This window comes from Peromyscus eremicus, chromosome 8a, assembly GCF_949786415.1.
Source record: "Peromyscus eremicus chromosome 8a, PerEre_H2_v1, whole genome shotgun sequence".
NCBI lineage: Eukaryota > Metazoa > Chordata > Mammalia > Rodentia > Cricetidae > Peromyscus > Peromyscus eremicus.
This window is the reverse complement of record NC_081423.1, coordinates 66,959,332-66,977,180: the sequence shown is the minus strand read 5'-3', so window position 1 is coordinate 66,977,180 and position 17,849 is coordinate 66,959,332.

Sequence of the window (17,849 nt, the reverse complement as noted above, 5' to 3'; positions counted from 1 at the left end):
ACTCTCTCCCCTCTGTTGTATGCATGCTGTATCAGAAACATAGGCAAATTCATTTGTGTTTGTTTATAATATCATAATTTAAGGAATAATCATAATTCACAAGACACAGCATTGTTTTGGGTTTGTTTCCTAGATATGATTTATCTTTGTAGCCCTGGTTTTCCTAGAATTTGCTGTGTAGAGCAGGCTGGCTCAATCTCAGAGATCCTCCAGGCTCTGAATCCCAAACACTGGGATTGAAAGCACATGCCACCACCATTTGGCTTAAGACACAGCAGTTTTAATGGAAGCAACTGCCCAGGCAGTTCTACATTCCTTGGTAACCCTGGCCAAGACAAACACAGGTTTTTTTATTCCAACCTTAATCACTAATAATAGCTCTCAAATCACATAATATACAACACAGTAAATCCATCTCTGTCTATAAACACACACACACACACACACACACACACACACACACGCACACACACTACAGAAATGGCTGGAAACAGTTAATAGGCCACAGCAGAATTCAAGAGGTTTCAGAAGTCCAGCAGAGCAGAAACACAGAGGAGTGTAAATAGAATCTACATTGATAAGATAATGAACCAGGGTTTTGGGAGAAGCTGGAGAAGCTGAGGTGACTGTAAATCAGGCCACTTCAGGTCACCTGCTTGAAAGCAAAGCTGTGGAGTTGAGTTCAGCTGTAGAAGCCCAGAGCAGGACCAGGCTTGGATGAAGGATGGAAGACAGATGGATGGCAGGTCCAGGTGGGGGAACAAGAAGATAAACCAATGACAGTAGAGTCAGCTATATCAACAGCAGATAAGGAGCCATCCTGAAACCCTGGAACAGTCCTGAGTTCTCTGCCTGTTGATCCTTGACACACAAATCAAGAGGTCAGATAACAGGTAGGTGGGGCTTTCACAGTGCTATATGTCCCCCATTTTATGGTCTCCAATGAGGAATTATACACTTTCATTGGTCTAATGTGTCCTGTAAGTTCTTGGGCTGGGCTTTTCTGATGTGGTGTACTTCTATGTGCCCCATAGAGTCTCAATTAAATATATAAATTTATAAAGTGTCACCATTTCTGTTCCTAAAGACAAATTATTTGTTCTCCTGTGTGGCATGGGTGGTGCCAGACAGGTGGCACCATTCATGTGCCCATCCAGGTGCAGTCATTCTTCATTCTCAAAATAGAGTCAAAAGCCAGTTTTTAGAAAAAATGGAGTCTCTCTGTGCAGTGCACAGTCTGAAAAACAATTGTTTTACACAGTGTGGAGAATTTAAGATAGGTTACAGCTGAACTCAACATCTTCTGTGGAGTGAGTTTCCAGGTAGGCCTCCAGAGTCCTCAATCTTATTATTATTATAGCCCTTGCTTATTTCTTCTCATCACTGATGGTGGCTTGTTTAGCCCTTTTCTTGTCCCTAGTTGTCATAGCTGGGACCATGCTTGTTCAGAGGGCCTTGAGTGGGCAAGAGGGACAGAGCAGCACCATGACCTCAGAGGACATGTAAAGTAACTGACAGATCAGCAGAGCTGATCCAGTGTCCCAAAGTGCTGAGAGGCCTCTCATCAGATACCAGCGGAGTGCAGGCTTGTGTAGGAGGAGGAGGAGAAGGAAAGAAAGACAGGCAACAGATTGTTCACAGTAGGAGGAAAGCACCAGGAAGCAACCATATTTATCTTGTCAGCCAGATGAAATTTTCTACCACCGGACTAAATGGAGGTGGGGAGCTGGATTCAATTGTGGAAAGAATAAAGTGAGATTTTTATATATGAAAGTTGGTGAGTACAAAACCCATGAGCCTATCATGAAGGAAGGCAGTCTTGTGAAATTTACCAAGGATGCTCTTACTTAGCAAAGCGAATAAAGGAAAGAAAAGGTAACATTTTCAAAGCTTATGTCTGAATTAAATTTTACCACAGAGGGCTGTGGGGAGAAGACTGATCCACTTCAGGACAAATTCAAGAAAGCAAAGCTAAGGCCGGAGTGAGGGGTCACATCTTGTTGCTTACATTGTCCTGGTTCCTGACATTTTATAAAGGTTTGCAAATGTCTGAATGCACTCCTAAGAGTGACAGCTGTCATTCTACAGAAGTGTATTGGATGCATAGGAGATGGAACTAGGGGAAACTTTTGGTTGGATATATTTTACTTCCTTTGTAATTATATATAAGGTCCATTATTAAGATTCTTTCCAAAGCTATCTTTCAAGACTTATGGAGAAGTAAAGACATTTTGATACAAATACAAATTAAGGCAACCATAATAAATACCCCAGCAGTGTAGAACCTTCCTAGTGGGATACTTTCCAGGGAGGAAGAAAGCTGGCCCTTCTTCATGGAAACACATCAAAATGTCCACTCCCTCAGAGCTGCAGACAAACACACTAGAACTTGAAAAGAAACAACCATGCCCAATATAGGAACTTAGCAAACCCTGAAAATTAACACAGGAGAAGGAAATGAAACAGCAATAAGCCAACAAAACAAAAAAAAAATCACCTAACACAGTTCTAGGAAACAGGAAACCCCTCTGTGTAAAAAACAGTAAATGCCCTGAACTTATTACAAAAGATACAGTCTAATGGTTGCATGAACAGTCAAGACCATGTGTGGTCTCTAAGAAACACATTTATAAAAAGAAGTAGATACAAAAACTTATTGTCAAAGGATGGAAAACTAATTGCCAAGCAAATGGAAAACATAAAAAGCAGGCAACAGCTAGCCTTATATCAAAGAAAACTTCAAAACTAATTAGAAGAGATAAAAATGAACAGTACACATTAATTAAAAGGATAATTCATCAAGAAGGTATAACATTTGTAACTTCTATGCACCAAATATTGGGGTCTTGGATTTCATAAAACACACAGTAACAGACAAAGAGTCAGGTAAGTCCTGAAAAAAAAGGGTGGGGGCTTCAGTATTCCAGTCTTATACTTACATAGATCTTCCAAACTAAAAACAAAGAAAGTTCAGAGCTAAAATATACTATGAGTGAACTGGACTTAACATTTATCTTATATATATTTGCTCCCAACAGAGAGAGAATAGGATTTTACTTAGCAGCACATGAAACTTTTTTCTCATATTGACTACATAACAAGACAGAAATTAAGTCTCACAAATACAAAAAAATTTAAGATAAATCTTTGTCTCTGAACAGACTGTAATGCAATACAACTAGAAATCAACAATAAGAGGAACTACAAAAGCCATAAAAATACTTGGAGGCTAAACAATACATTTTGATTAAATAGTAAATAGTGGGCTATCCAAGACATCAGAGAAGAAATAAAAAAATGTCTAGCGACAAATGGAGACAAAAACATTTTCCATTAGAACCTCTGGGATGCAGCCAAGGTTGTCCTAAGAGAAAAGGTTATAGTAGGAAGTGCCTGTACTTAAATATCTAGGAGATATCAAATAAATAACCTAACAATGTATCCCAAGACTCTTGAAATCAATAAATATTCAGTACAAACCACACCTGATAGCAAGAAATAATAAGGATTAATAGAGAAATTAATGAAGCAGAGATTAAAAGAACAATACACAACATCAGTTAAATAGAGTTGTTTCTTTGAAAAGGTAAATAAAATTGGCAAGTCCTTAGCTAATCTGACAAAAAGAAAGAGGGAGAATGTTGTTGTTTTTTTGTTTTTACTCTTTACTCTTTATTCTTATTTTTTAATCTTTGGGGGCCCACCACCCAGCTCACAAATAAATCACACACTGATATAAAAAGCCTTAGGGATGTTTGGCTTAATCCTAGAATGTTCCATTCTCTTATGCACCTGTGGGGTTATCACTGTCAGTGAGTGAATCTTCAGCTGTCAATTGTACCAATTTCCTACTGCTGCTATGACAAGTCATGGTAATCTTCGTGTCTTGAAACTAAACACACTTAATTCCTTGAACTTCTGGAGATCAGAAATCCAAAATTAGTTTCACCAGCCTGGGGGAGAAAACATTACCTTACCCTTTCCAGCTTCTAGATCTACATTTTTTTAAGATTAAAAATATTCTGTGTTTGCCTGCATGTATGTCTATGAACCATATGTAAGTGCCTGCTCCCTGTGGAGGCCTGAAGAGAAGGAGGCACTGGTTTCCCCAAAACCAGGAGTCAGAGATGACTGTGAGCTGTCATGTGAGTGCTGGGAATAAAATCAGGTCTTCTGCAAAAGCAGCAAGCCCTCTTCACCTCGGGGCCATGTCTCCAACCTTTGTCCCATGGCCTCCATTGTCCTCTGCAGAGGCAGCAGCATGACATCTCCTTCAGTTGTCACATGACTGTCTAGTCCCCTTCTTCCAAATTCTCTCTGCCTTCCTTAGCAGGGTGCATAGCTACATTGGGGGCCTGACTGGGTCTTTATCCCAGGATCCTTACTTAATCCTATTTGCAGAATCCCATCTTCTGTATGGTAATGATGACAGGTTCTAGGGTTTAGAATGTGGCCAGAGTGGGAAGCCATTGTTCAGTCCTGTACAGTGATATGCACCTTTTCTCAGTTCTGAGGACCATGCATTCTCTCTCCTGTCTCATCTACTCAGAACAGAATTGTGTATCTCTCAACCTATACTATAACATTCTAGGCTGCCATGACTCTCCTGACCATCACTCCTTTAGGCCAGGATGATTAGGAAGGTGTGATGGAACAGAGCTTTCTGTGGGTGCTGGGGATGCTGTGAATGTGTTGCTCTGATTGATTGATAAATAAATTTTGATTGGCCAGTAGCCAGGCAAGAATTATAGTGTAGGTGGGATAAGGAGAGAGGAAAATTCTGGGAGGTGGAGGCTGAGTCAGGAGTCACTGCCAGCCACTGCCAACATGAGAAGCAAGATGTAAGGTACCAGTAAGCCACAAGCCATGTGGCAACGTATAGATTAATAGAAATGGGTTAATTTAAGATATAAGAGCTAGATAGCAAGAAGCTGGAGCCATTAGGCCAATCAGTTTAAATAATATAAGCATCTGTGTGTTTATTTGGGTCTGAGTGGCAGCGGGTCTGTGTGGGACTGGAGAAAACTCCAGATACAAGTGGGCTCTGGGCAGGTTCTGCACTAGTCCTTTCTAACACGGTAGCCATCAGCACTTGTGAAAGGCTAAATTCAATTTTATTTTAGTTGCATTTCATTGAAATTTAAGTAGGCACTCTGGCCAGTGCTAACATATTGGACACCTCAGCTCAAATCTAGAGAAAGGAAACCAAAATCCAACAGTTCTTAGTCCCCACCCTCTCAGACCTGCTCTAGGTCCCCAGACTATCCAGAATAGTCTGGATGCTAGGAGTCTCTGAGAGTGGGACAAGGAAGGAATTGTGCTTGTTGGCTCAGAGAAGAGGGCCCGATTACACTTTTATGTAGAAGGCAATGCTGAAATGACTTTCAAGGCTGTCTTCTTGTCTATGTTATTCAGAGGGTCATCCCTTTGGGGACCACAGAAGTGTGTCACTAGGAAAGATACCCAGTACAGGGTACTGACCTGGGGGATGACATCAGCTGCAATGTCACTCTGCCACACACTGAGTGGCCTTTGGCAAGTTATTTCTCAGTCTTAACCTTGGTTTCCACAAAATGAGAGTTAGACTGGATGGCCTTAGGGGTCCTTTTACAGCTCTAACACACTGACAGTCCATGAACTATTGATCAGAACTACTGTTCATTCAATTCTACGTTTCTCTCTGTCCTAGGTGAAGTAAGTGTGGCTGAGCATTATTAAGTAGTCATGGCTTGGATCCACGATGTTTTACAGCCAAACCTCACACTTAGGCTCTGTCATCCCCTTTGTTGTTTGGTTTAGGTTGCTGACTCAGGAGCTAATGTGAACTTCAGAAATCCTTGTTTCACACGAGGACACATGTTGGAGTTCAGAGATGGAGATAAACCTTCTGGGGTGCTGTATACATTCTAATCCAGTGAGCCCTATTACAGTTCAGAAAGTTGAGTAATAGTAAGGTAAAGTGATTTTCTAAAAATGTCACAGTGATAATAAAACAATGAAGTCCCCTTATGACTGAACTACATCCCCTTCTCTCTGTCTTGTGTTGTCCCAGTCACAGTTTCCCTCTGGAAGGTCAATCTAATGACCCTTAGGATCAACATTGTCCCTCTGGATCATGTTTTCACAATGCTTCCTATGCAAATCTACAAGCCTCAGAGAACCCTTTCTCATTGTATCTCTGTTTCTTAATTTGTGAAACTGTAGGCACTGGTCCCCACCTTCATATAGGTGTTAGCATTCTCATTAGAAGCATTGAGAGGATGTGTTAAGTCCGTATAGCTAAGAGGACAGATTAAGATCTCAGTATTTTCTCATGCTCACTGCTTTTACAAACTGTAGTTTATCTGTAATAGCACCAGGCAGTTTCAACCCAAATGAAGATAAATTTAAAATCACAAACTATATTTTAAAGTAAGATTATTATGAAAACGCATAAAATCAATTTCATGATCATATCCACAATAGCTGAGGAACCCTAATGGTGGACCATTCCCATGGGAGACACATATTCTTTAACTAAATATTAATAGGAGAAACATCATCCAATAAATAACAAAGTTTATATAAAGACTTGATTAAGAAGGGGGAGAGGAATTCTGAATGGAAGGAGCAAGGCACTTCTCAATGGGGAGCGACAGGGCTCAGGAGGCCTTCCCTGAAGTGGTTCCTCCTGCAGCTCAGTTCAACTCCAAGTCATTCACATACTCATTGACCCAGGGCAGGCTGGGGTCAGCACAGACTTGCTTGCCTTTTCTCGTGAAGAATCTGTAAAAGAAGGAGAGGACAGATGAGAATCTCATGGTACCTTAGTGGACATTTAGCACTGTCCTGTGGTAGGCATCTCACTCTGTTGAGCATTGCTTCTATGGGCAACCATGGTAGATAGTATCCTTCCTGCATAACCCTAACACTAGACTTCCTGGGCCTCTGTTCCCTGGGTGTGTATCTGTGACCCAGGGGTTCCCTATATTAGGAAACGGTGGGTTTCATGATCAATATGATGATATCTCCCAATTTTTCACTGCTCCTTGAAATGGCCTTTCTATGTAGAGTATACATCATTTTGACTATTTCTGATTTCATGGCCTCTATACATCTTCATCTCCAAGAGCTACCACCCATTATAATGACTATCCAGTCACTATCAGAACTCAAAAAGTGACTTCATGGCCTCACTGTTCTTTGAAACACTTTTGAACCTTAGAAATGAATTGCTTCTGTGAGTCTTTTCACCTGAACCTGTCTGTGTTTGTGACCCTGAGAGGAAGGATCAAGTGTTCACACCTGCTAGCAAGGTCTGTGGATAGGAAATCACTGTATTTTGTGGTGGACACCTACAGACAGAGGATCCTTCACATCAGTCTTTCCAGGTTGTCTGGAATGTCTGGAACAAACATGGGATGTGACCACAGACAGAAGACACTGGCCACTGCAGACTCTTCCACACACTAAATACCATCCAGTCAGCAGCATTCAGAAGGGTTGGTTTAGCCTGTGTAGAACAAGGAAGAGAGAGAGAGAGAGAGAGAGAGAGAGAGAGAGAGAGAGAGAGAGAGATCTCAGGATATTTTATTGGAATAATAAGAGAGGCAGAGGAAGAAACCAAGTTTGGGAGATTCAGACAAAGAATGTTCTAGTACACAAATAAGGATTGATACCTAGTGATGAGTATGTGCTGCAGACAGAATGTGTAGCCCACCTAAGTATATGGGTGTTTTTCTAGCCAGTCCCTAGGAATTGCCTCATGTTCCTAGCCTCTGCGGACCTGTGTGGGAGATGCAGCCTACCAAGGCTGTGGGTACAGTTAGACTCAAAGTTGGGCAAATAAGGGAAACTGGATGATAGACCCAGTCATGCTCATTTTTATCCCAATTACCCTGCCTCACAAGGTCTGCTTTCCTAGATCTCACACTGTAGCATGCTGTTGTCAGAGACAGAAAATAAATGAGTAAAGAGGGAGCCAGGCTTCTTCAGTGCTTCCAAGTGAAAATCTGGGAGGGTTAGGGCAGCATCCTGGGGTCCTTCATGGTCATTTCACGAAGTACAAGTTTGTCCTTCCTCATTCTTCCTCTTCTCCCAAAGCCCAGACCACACTCACTTGTCTCCGCTGCTCTTTCTGCCCTCAGCCTCGTCACCTAGCTCCCCGGGTCTTGTGTTTTGGGTTCACTGACAGCACACAAGCTAGTCTTTCTCCTGACCTCTCAGGGTGATGCAGCTTCATGGTCACACATCAAGGGCTTGTGTCTTGGTCTGTTGGTCCGCATGGACCTCATTTTCCAGGGCATTTCAATTCAGTCAATTTCCTACTCATGTGCTGTTTGTCAGGCCAGAGATGGTGGAATAAAGCCTCCTCCTTCCCTCAAGGAGATCTTAGCCTCTTGATGCAGGGACAGTGATAGAAACAACTGTCCCATGAAGTGGAACAAGGTGGCACATGAGATAGTAATTGGGCATCAGGGAGGCTGAGGATGAAGGCTGTCCCTCATGTGTAGGTAGAGAGTTCTGAGGAAGGTTGAAACTCGCTACGCTAAGGAGGAGCCTCTGCCTACATCAGCCAGAGTGATCATCTCCAATTGACTGAGTGAATGCAGAGCCATCTGCTCTGGGGCACAGGGGGTGCGGATAGCAGATATAAATGAATGATTGGTCTTTGAGTTAGAGTCTTAATGTGAGTAGAGCATGCTCAGAGGAGGTAAAGACTATTCTAGAAGGTTAGAATTAGAGAAGTCTCAGACTATATCACATTGCCTTCATGTTACAGATAGAAAAATTGGGGTATGCAGAGGACTCTTTTTTTTTAATTTTAATTTGTATTTTGCAATACAATTCAGTTCTACATATCAGCCACGTATTCCCTTGTTCTCCCCCCTCCAGCCCCCCAGCCCAACCCCCATTCCCACCTCCTCCAGGGCAAAGCCTCCCCCACGGACTGAGATCTACCTGGTAGACTCAGTCCAGGTAGGTCCAGTCCCCTCCTCCCAGGCCGAGCCAAGCGATCCTGCATAGGCCCCAGGTTTCAAACAGCCAACTCATGCAATGAGCTCAGGACCCGGTCCCACTGCCTGGATGCCTCCCAAACAGATCAAGCCAATCAACTGTCTCACCCATTCAGAGGGCCTGATCCAGTTGGTGACCCCTCAGCCATTGGTTCATAGTTCATGTGTTTCCATTTGTTTGGCTATTTGTCCCTGTGCTTTATTCAACCTTGGTCTCAACAATTCTCGCTCATATAAACCCTCCTCATTCTCGCTAATTGGACTCCCAGAGCTCCACCCGGGGCCTAGCCATGGATCTCTGCATCCAGATCCCTCAGTAGTTGGATGAGGTTTCTAGCACGACAATTAGGGTGTTTGGCCATCCCATCACCAGAGTAGGTCAGTACGGGCTGTATCTCGACCATTGCCAGCAGTCTGTTATGGGGGTATCTTTGTGGATTTCTGTGGGCCTCTCTAGCACTTTGCTTCTTCCTATTGTCATGTGGTCTTCATTTACCATGGTCTCCTATTCCTTGTTCTCCCTCTCTGTTGTTGATCCAGCTGGGATCTCCCGCTCCCCCAAGCTCGCAGAGGACTCTCTTAAACCAGTAGTGTGGGGCAGAGCCTGTCAGCAGTCTGACTTCATGCTGGGCTCTTCTTCCAGTGGTTGTCAACTCTTGGGAAGTGGGATCTTGAATATTATAACAGTCTACAGGGTACTAGAGGGCAGTAGACTCTTGGGAGAGATTAATGATCTATGGAGGAAACAGAAGATATGTTCATGTGGATAGCCTGGCCTCTCTTGCAGACAGTGGGAGGGTTAGGGCTGTTTTGGTGACCACTGAGCACTGGGGACCAAGAGTGGGAGCCTGCTTGAAACTAGGGTGTTAGTAGAGGGCAAATGCTGAGATGGGAGAGGTGAGCTGGGACACAGAGACATTTTGCGAAGACTTTTTGTGAAGTGATATTGCCAGTGTGGTATCTAATCCCTTTGGGGAAATGGGAGCAGACACTGGATTGTGAATGGAAGAGACAAGTGGACAGATATGCAGAGTGAAGGTTCAGAATGGTGCCTGTAGCAGAGGGCACCAGCTGAAGGAACTCATCAGCAGTCTCCAGACCCTGGCTGCTAGGCCTTAGTCACCACCACAGCCTGCTCCTCAGGCTGTCTGGGGTAGAGGGCAGTGACTTCAGAAGGTGTTACATTCCTGAGAGAAGCACCAGTCTCACCCTTATTTGGAGGATTCAGGAAACTTTCTGCATTTCCTAGGAAGCCCCTTCCTTTGATCTTGTACATGTGTTTCTGCCGTCTTCCCGATTATCTGAGACAAGACAACAATCCAGTAAAGCATTACTGAGCGCCACTAAGTGACAGGCACTGTGTTAGTGTTGGAGATCCTGTAAAGCTTTACTGAGCACCTTCTATGTGACAGGCCCTGTGTCAGTGCTGGAGGTTCCTATTTTAACTGGTGGCTGCAAAGTATTGAGAGAGGCTCCCAAAAATGTGGGGCCTGAGAAGAGGGACAGCAAGAGTGTAACAGGAATGTGGTAGACGATGTCTTGGCTCTTGTACTCATGAACTCACTGCAATTATGCCTTTCTCCACAAGATCTGCTTAAGGTCAAGCCAACAAAGCAGGTAAAATGTTGTCAGGTAGGCACTCATGGAGTCAGTGGGTTACCAGAGCGAGGGAGAGGAGGTGGGGGGAAGAAGGAGAAAGGAATTGGTAGGGAAGAGGAGAGGGGAGGAGAACGGAGGTGAGGAGAGGTGAGGGGATAGATATGACAAGGTTGGGGAGGGGGCATTCTGAGGGATTGTCACAGGGGTAGGGGCGATTATGTGTGGATAGGATCCATGTATCCAATTTGACATGTGTCAAATTGTCAAAGAATAAATAAAAGATAAAAATGTGAAGTGTAAAATCTTTTAAAAATTTTATTTATTTATTATGTATACAATGTTCTGATTGCATGTATGCTTGCTGGCCAGAAGAGGGCACCAGATCTTGTTATACATAGTTGTGAGCCACCATGTTGCTGGGAATTGAGCTCAGGACTTCTGGAAAAGCAGGCAGTGCTCTTAATCTCTGAGCCATTTCTCCAGCCCCAAGTATGAATATTTAATAGAAAATTACACTAGGTTGTTTTTATTTTACCAAAGTATGTGTGGTTGCTCTAAAAAGTTTAGAAACGATAGGAAGACATGAATCTTAAAATTCTTAAGATTTAAGACTCCTCCTGGGAGGAGAGATGAGAGGAGGATCTGTGGTTGGTATGTGAAATGAATAAATAAATTATTAATAAAAATAAATAAATAAAAGGACTTAAAATTCTCCGTCATCATGTACCTAGTTGTTAGTACTTAATATTCTTTCTCGCATCAGCATGTCTGTATATTGTAGTTAATATTCACCAGAATTATTATAGACTTAGTCATTACTGAAATACAGCATTGATGAATACACGGAATTCCATTGCCTGGAAGTTATAACATATATTGTATTTAGCACGTCTAGTACTTAGGTAGCTCCATCCATTCGATGGTTTTGAACTTTCCTCTAAATTGAGCTGAGAACTGAAGGGTAATTAGATCGTCAAAGAATGGGTGTTATTTAGGAAAAATACACTCTTTAATTGAGATGTATTTACTATTTCCTGTTTCACAGTAGGGCAGGTAAAGAAATTAGCAATGTACTGTATATTTCAACAGAGTTAGAAAAAGATTGTGATTGTTTTCACCACCAAGAAATTACCTGATAGATATGCAGACCCTGATGTCGACATCACACAGTTATACACATTAAAGTAATACATGGTGCCTGTAAACATGTAAAGTCTGTGCTTCAATATAAAATTATTTTTAATTAAAAAACTGGGGATTTACAAAAACATGTAAATGATAGGAATTGTGGTTAACACTTAACACAACACTTACCATGAGCCAGTACTATCCTAAGTACTAATCTGTTTAATTCTCCTAGTGGTCCTTTGAAGTGGGTGTCATTTTTAGTTCCTGTTACACATGAAGGCACTGAGCACAGAGAGGTAAGTAATCTACAGAAAAACACACAGCTGATACACCACAGATTTGGAAATGAAACCAAGGAAGTCTGGCTCTAAGATAAGTAAGTCTGAAAAGGAAACTCACTTCATTATAAATTTCTGTAGAAGCTTAATGGTGATGTCCTGTCAGTGTGTTGCAGTCTCTCAGGACACATGATTTTGAGCAGTAGAATCCATCAACATCTCTCTCTCTCTCTCTCTCTCTCTCTCTCTCTCTCTCTCTCTCTCTCTCTTTCTCTCTTTCTCGCTCTGTAATCTCAGAAGTTTGGTAATTTTAATAGTAGTTTTCAAGGAGATGGGGGTGGGGCAGCACACGGACACATGTGCTGTGAAAGCAGAAGGGGGCACCAGGGAAGGATGGGGGCAGCAGGAATGGGACAGGAGCAAACTAATTTACATTTAAGGAATGAAGATACTGTACGCCCTTCTGTAACAAATATTTAGCCAAAGTTTAATCTTTATATAAAAATGACAAAATTATGCAACTTTTCATCTTTAATAACTAGTGAATTTATGGCACTGGAGAGATGGCTCAGTGGTTAAGAGCGCTGACTGCTCTTCCAGAGGTTAAGGGATCAATTCCCAAAACCCACATGGTGGCTCACAACTGTCTATAATTGTATGGGATCAAGGTCCCTCTTCTGTTATTCACACAGACATGCAGATAGAATGCCCATATGCACAAAATAAATAATTTTTTTTAAGTAGTAAAATTATATGTATACTAAAAAATAGAAGTTTTCTTTATTGGCCTAAATATGGATCCCCATGGCTGCCATGGGATGGACTTGTGCTCATATGTTTCATTCTGCCCTGTGCTTTGCAGAAAAAGGATACTCTGCTTTGCCAAGTTGGCACTCATCAAAGACAGCCCCTGGCAGTTCCCAGAGGCATGGTCTTGTTCAGGAAGTCTGAAGAAGGGCTTGAAAGCTAGTACAGAATGTCATAATCTTTTATGAGTTATAGGTAAATGTAGTCATTCTAGAGACCCTCCTTGCCATAAATAAGCAGGGGAGTATATTAGTAGATAGAATAATCAGTCTCCATGGTTTGTTGTATTTATATGAAGGCGTCTTTTAGAATTAAATTCCTCCTCCAATAGAGTCAATGCTTTAGGCTCAAGTGTTATATATTTGTGGTGATTCTTCAATTAAAGTCACCTTGAAGAATGTCAAATAGAGGTTTAGTACAACTGTGGTATGTCCAAATAGTTCCATACCCAGGTGATATACCCAGGTGATATCACCAAGCAGTTTTCAAAAATCATTTAAAGTTTTTAAACAGTCCATTCTTAACTGAAAAGGTTGAGGAGAAACAAAATCCATGTGAATAACACATCCCAAATATGAAAAAGGAGGTTGAATTTGGATTTTCTCACGGGCCACTTGAAGCCCATATAAAGTCAATTGTTAAACTAGAAATTGTAACGCTTCTTGTAAACAGGCTCTGTCAGCATGAGAAATCAGTAAATCATCCATATCATGAATAAGATATACATAAGAATACATCTTAAGAACTTGCAAACGTGCTGTATCCACAAACTTTTGATACAAGATTGGGCTAGTTTTGCTTCCTTGGGGTAAGATTTTTTCATTGATATCTCTGATAGTGTCTGTGAAAATTGGAGAAGACAAGCTAAAAGCAAAACACTGACAGTCTTTAGGGTGTAGAGGTATGCTAAAGAAGCAATCTTGTAAATCTATGACAATTACGTTACGATTTCTAGGGATGGCCTTAGGAGATGGCAAGTCAAGCTGTGAAGTTCTCGTTGGCTCCATGATTTCATTTATTTTTCTAAGATCCTGCAAAAGCCTCTATTTACCTGCTATTTTCTTAATAGCAAGTATTGGGGTGTTCCAAGGCCTGGTGGGTAGCTCTAAATACCTTTTATTAAATTGCTCCTCTACCAGATATGTAGCAGCTTCATTTTTCTCAGCACTCAAGGGTCACTGTTCAACCCAGATAGGAGCATCAGATTTCCATGAAATTGGGTCAGCAGTGATTTGAACAGTGGCCCCCAGGATAAATTTTGATACCCTAGGCCATGTCTGTCACTTTTAATTTCTGGAATAATGGGCTCAATTCTGCCCTGGGCTTGCTTACCCAAGCCCTTTTCAGGGTTAAAACCCATCTACAACATTTGAGCTCAAACGAGTTCCTTAGCAGAGATCAATAATATATCCATCTGTTGTAGCACATCTCTTCCCCACAAGGTGATAGGTATGGAGGGAACTACATAAGGACAGAATGTGCCATAATTTTCCCATTAGACCACCTTAATATTTCTGAGCTTCTGCCTACATTATTAGCTTGACCTAGTCCCACTAGAGAGGAAGGAGTAATAGCCATCTCCCAAGTACTCGGCCAATCTTTTCCTGGAATGCAAGAAATGTCCATGCCAGTGTCCAAAAAAACCAGTTATTTTCTTTCTCTGTACTTTAAGAGTTTTAGTTGGTCTGTGTGGGATGATTCATCCCTAATGGCCTGAGGGCCAGCCAGCCCAAACCAGCAATAAGATACTTTCTGAGTGCCAACCTGGGTCTGCCTAAAGGCCTTAACAACAGCAGCTGAGACATGATCTGGAGATGATCTGGACCAATGAGAGGCATCCATGTCACACCAGCAGATGCATATTCATCAGGCCTTACCCTGGGCCAGGTGGAGGGTATATATATATATATATATATATATATATATATATATATATATATATACTTGCCTCTTCCTGAATAAACTGAGCTTGTTGTTTCCACATTCTCCCAGAGTCTGTGTCATTGACTCTGTGCCTACTTGGCCCTCTCCCCCAAAGGGGACAACAGCACAGGACCCTGCTACAGGTCTGGAATTCTTAATCCAAGTAGCTAAAACATCATCCCAGGAATGTGAGCAGTAAATCTCTTTTTTTTTGGTTTTTCGAGACAGGGTTTCTCTGTGTAGCTTTGCGCCTTTCCTGGAACTCACTTGGTAGACCAGGCTGGCCTCGAACTCACAGAGATCCGCCTGCCTCTGCCTCCCGAGTGCTGGGATTAAAGGCGTGCGCCACCACCGCCCGGCGCAGTAAATCTCTTAAGCTAGGGTCTTGTATAAATAACTCAGGGTGAAGGTAAGGAGTTGAGGATTTAATTGCTAATGGTGATTTTCTCTATCTATGAGTGAGATGAACTAATGTTTATTTCTCTGCATTTTGTCCTTACCAAAAAAAAAAAAGGTATCTTAGCTGATCTTAGCTGAAATACTTTTGTCCTGAGAATGACTCTGGCCAAATTTATGTTAATAAAAAAATAAACACAGCTGGGGACAGTTATCCAATTACCCCAAATGTATAGGTAAATTTGTGCCCTAGATTGAGATGCAATCATGAGATTACATGTTCACATAAAATGGAAATGCATGACAAATGGGGAGAATCATAGCTGTTATTGTCCAAGAAGTTTACAATAGGAAACAGCCAATTAATTCAAAAGGCAGTAATTCCATAGCGCCTTGAGTGATAGTATCCTCAAACAGAACCCTTAGTTCTGATAGGTTAAACTTCTGAATTCTAGTTGTCACTTGCTGTATACTCCCTTGGTCTTTTGGTACCAGCAGCTCTAAATAGGGTGGTCTAGGAAAGATAACAGAGGCTAAATGTTTCCAGATTAGATTCTACTCCCAAAAGGAAGGATTTACCTTTTCATCACTGATCCTTTATAAACCCCAACAATGCTGAGGGAACCAGGCAATCACACCAGGACATGGCTTGTAGGCCATCCAGCTCAGGCCAGGGGAGGAGCAGAAGCACTTTCCAGAAACCAGTGCTGAGCTTGAAGGATGTGGATAGCCCCAGATTCCTAGAGGTATTTCAGTTCAGTTCTGACTCCTAATGCAGACAGGAACTGGTGCTTCTCATCCATGCTTCTTAATGATTTAAAAATTATTTTAAATTATGTATATTGTAATTGGTGTGAAGGTGGGATATAGCTGACCTGAGGTCAGGTGTCTGAAGGGGTCAGAGGTGTCAGATACCCCTTCAGCTGGAGTTTTAGGAAGTTGTGTGGCACCTGTTAACAGATGCTGAGAACTGACCTCAGGTTCTCTGGAAGAGCAGCATGAGCTATTAACCACTCCCCAGCCTCTTAACACATGCTGAGCAGAAGCCACAACCCAGTGTAGCTGAAGTTTTCCTGTGTTTGCCAGGCACCAAGGTCCCACAGCCAATTATAAAATTCCTGTATCCTGCCTGGTCCTGTAACTGCTCAGACCCATGTGAACACACAGTGGCTTCTATTAATTAAAACTGCTTGGCCATTAGCCCAGGCCTACCATTGACTAACTCCTACACTTAAACTCAGCCCATTTTGGTTAATCTATAAATTGCCAAGTTTTCCATGGCTTTACCTGTGTGCCATTACATGTTGCTCCCTGGATGGTGGGCTGGTGTCTCCTGACTCAGTTTTCCTCTTTCCAGAATTCTTCTTATCCACTTACGCCACTTATACTTCCTGAATGGCTACTGACCAATCAGTGTTTTATTAAACCAGTGTACAAAAGCATTATCCCACAGCACCCCAGAGGTCATGGTGGTGCTCCTGGAGGTAGAGATCCAGTCCTGCTGGATGTTGTATCATCTTAAATGGGGAGTTCCTGAGCCCTTCCTGCTCCTCCTAAAATCTGTCCCAGTAAATGCAGATCCAGCAGGCCTGCTCTGTGGGACATGCTCAGGTTCATTGTTTGCTTGGCCAGACTGATGGTCACAGAATGCACCCAGAAAATATTCTTATGTCTTCTACCTTGTTTGGAGGTTCAGTGATGGCATGAAAAGAGGGATTTTTGAGGAGCAACTTTTCCCCTAATCTGCCAGGATCCTGGTGGTTTGGTGTCCATGGACTCTCTGGAGGCTACAGGGATGGCTCTGCTAGTCAGAATAGTCAACAGGATGCACAAATGGGAAGAACTCTTCAACAAGAGAATGCTAAGGATCGTTTATTTTGGACACAGACACTAGGAAGCAGTCACCACATCATAGATCTTCACCTTCTAAGGTTGCAGTTCTAGGGCTCGGGGGTCGGCAAGCTTGGGCTCCGTGGACTCAGAAGAAATCCTCTGGGGCTGGTCATCAGTTATGCTTATAAGTATCAAATCCATCTTTTACAGGACTGTCAGCCATCTACAATAAAATTTAATCATGATTTTCATCTCTTTAGAAACCTCCAGCTTTTCAGCCTCATTGGATGTCTGGCAGTTCATTGCTGTTTGGATGTGGCCTTGTTGTAGTGTTCTATCTCCCTTCAACACACACCCCAGCTGATACCACAGCTATCCAGGGTAATCATTTCCCCAACTCCCGAGGAGGGCCAGCATATCTCCCACCATCTGAACTTGCCTTCCTCGTCTGGTGGGCTTTGTGTATCCTAACTTAAGCTTTCTCCTCATTGATCTCCACTCTGACATCTTTCCGCCTCCCCCCAGGCAAAGCTAGTCACCATTGTTAGAACTTAGCAGAAGCTGGTGCAGAGCTCATGCTGACACACAGGCCTGTTTCTCTGGTCCAGTTACATTTACTTTTAATCTCCATTCTAACACCTGCCTGCCCAATGTACGAAGTGTTCAAATGGATGAATGTTACCACAGAGATCAGTGTCTCTCTCCCTCCCAGGAACACCTCTCCTGAGAGAGTCAGATCTCTGAAGCTGGGGAGGGGAAGAAGAGTGAGATATTCCAGTTTATGACCATGTGGACCTGAGTCATGGTGACTTGTGTCACTTTAGTCACTGTGCGACTGCTTTGCAGAGGAGAGGGCCACAAATCATGTAACCCAGTGTCCTGCTGCCCT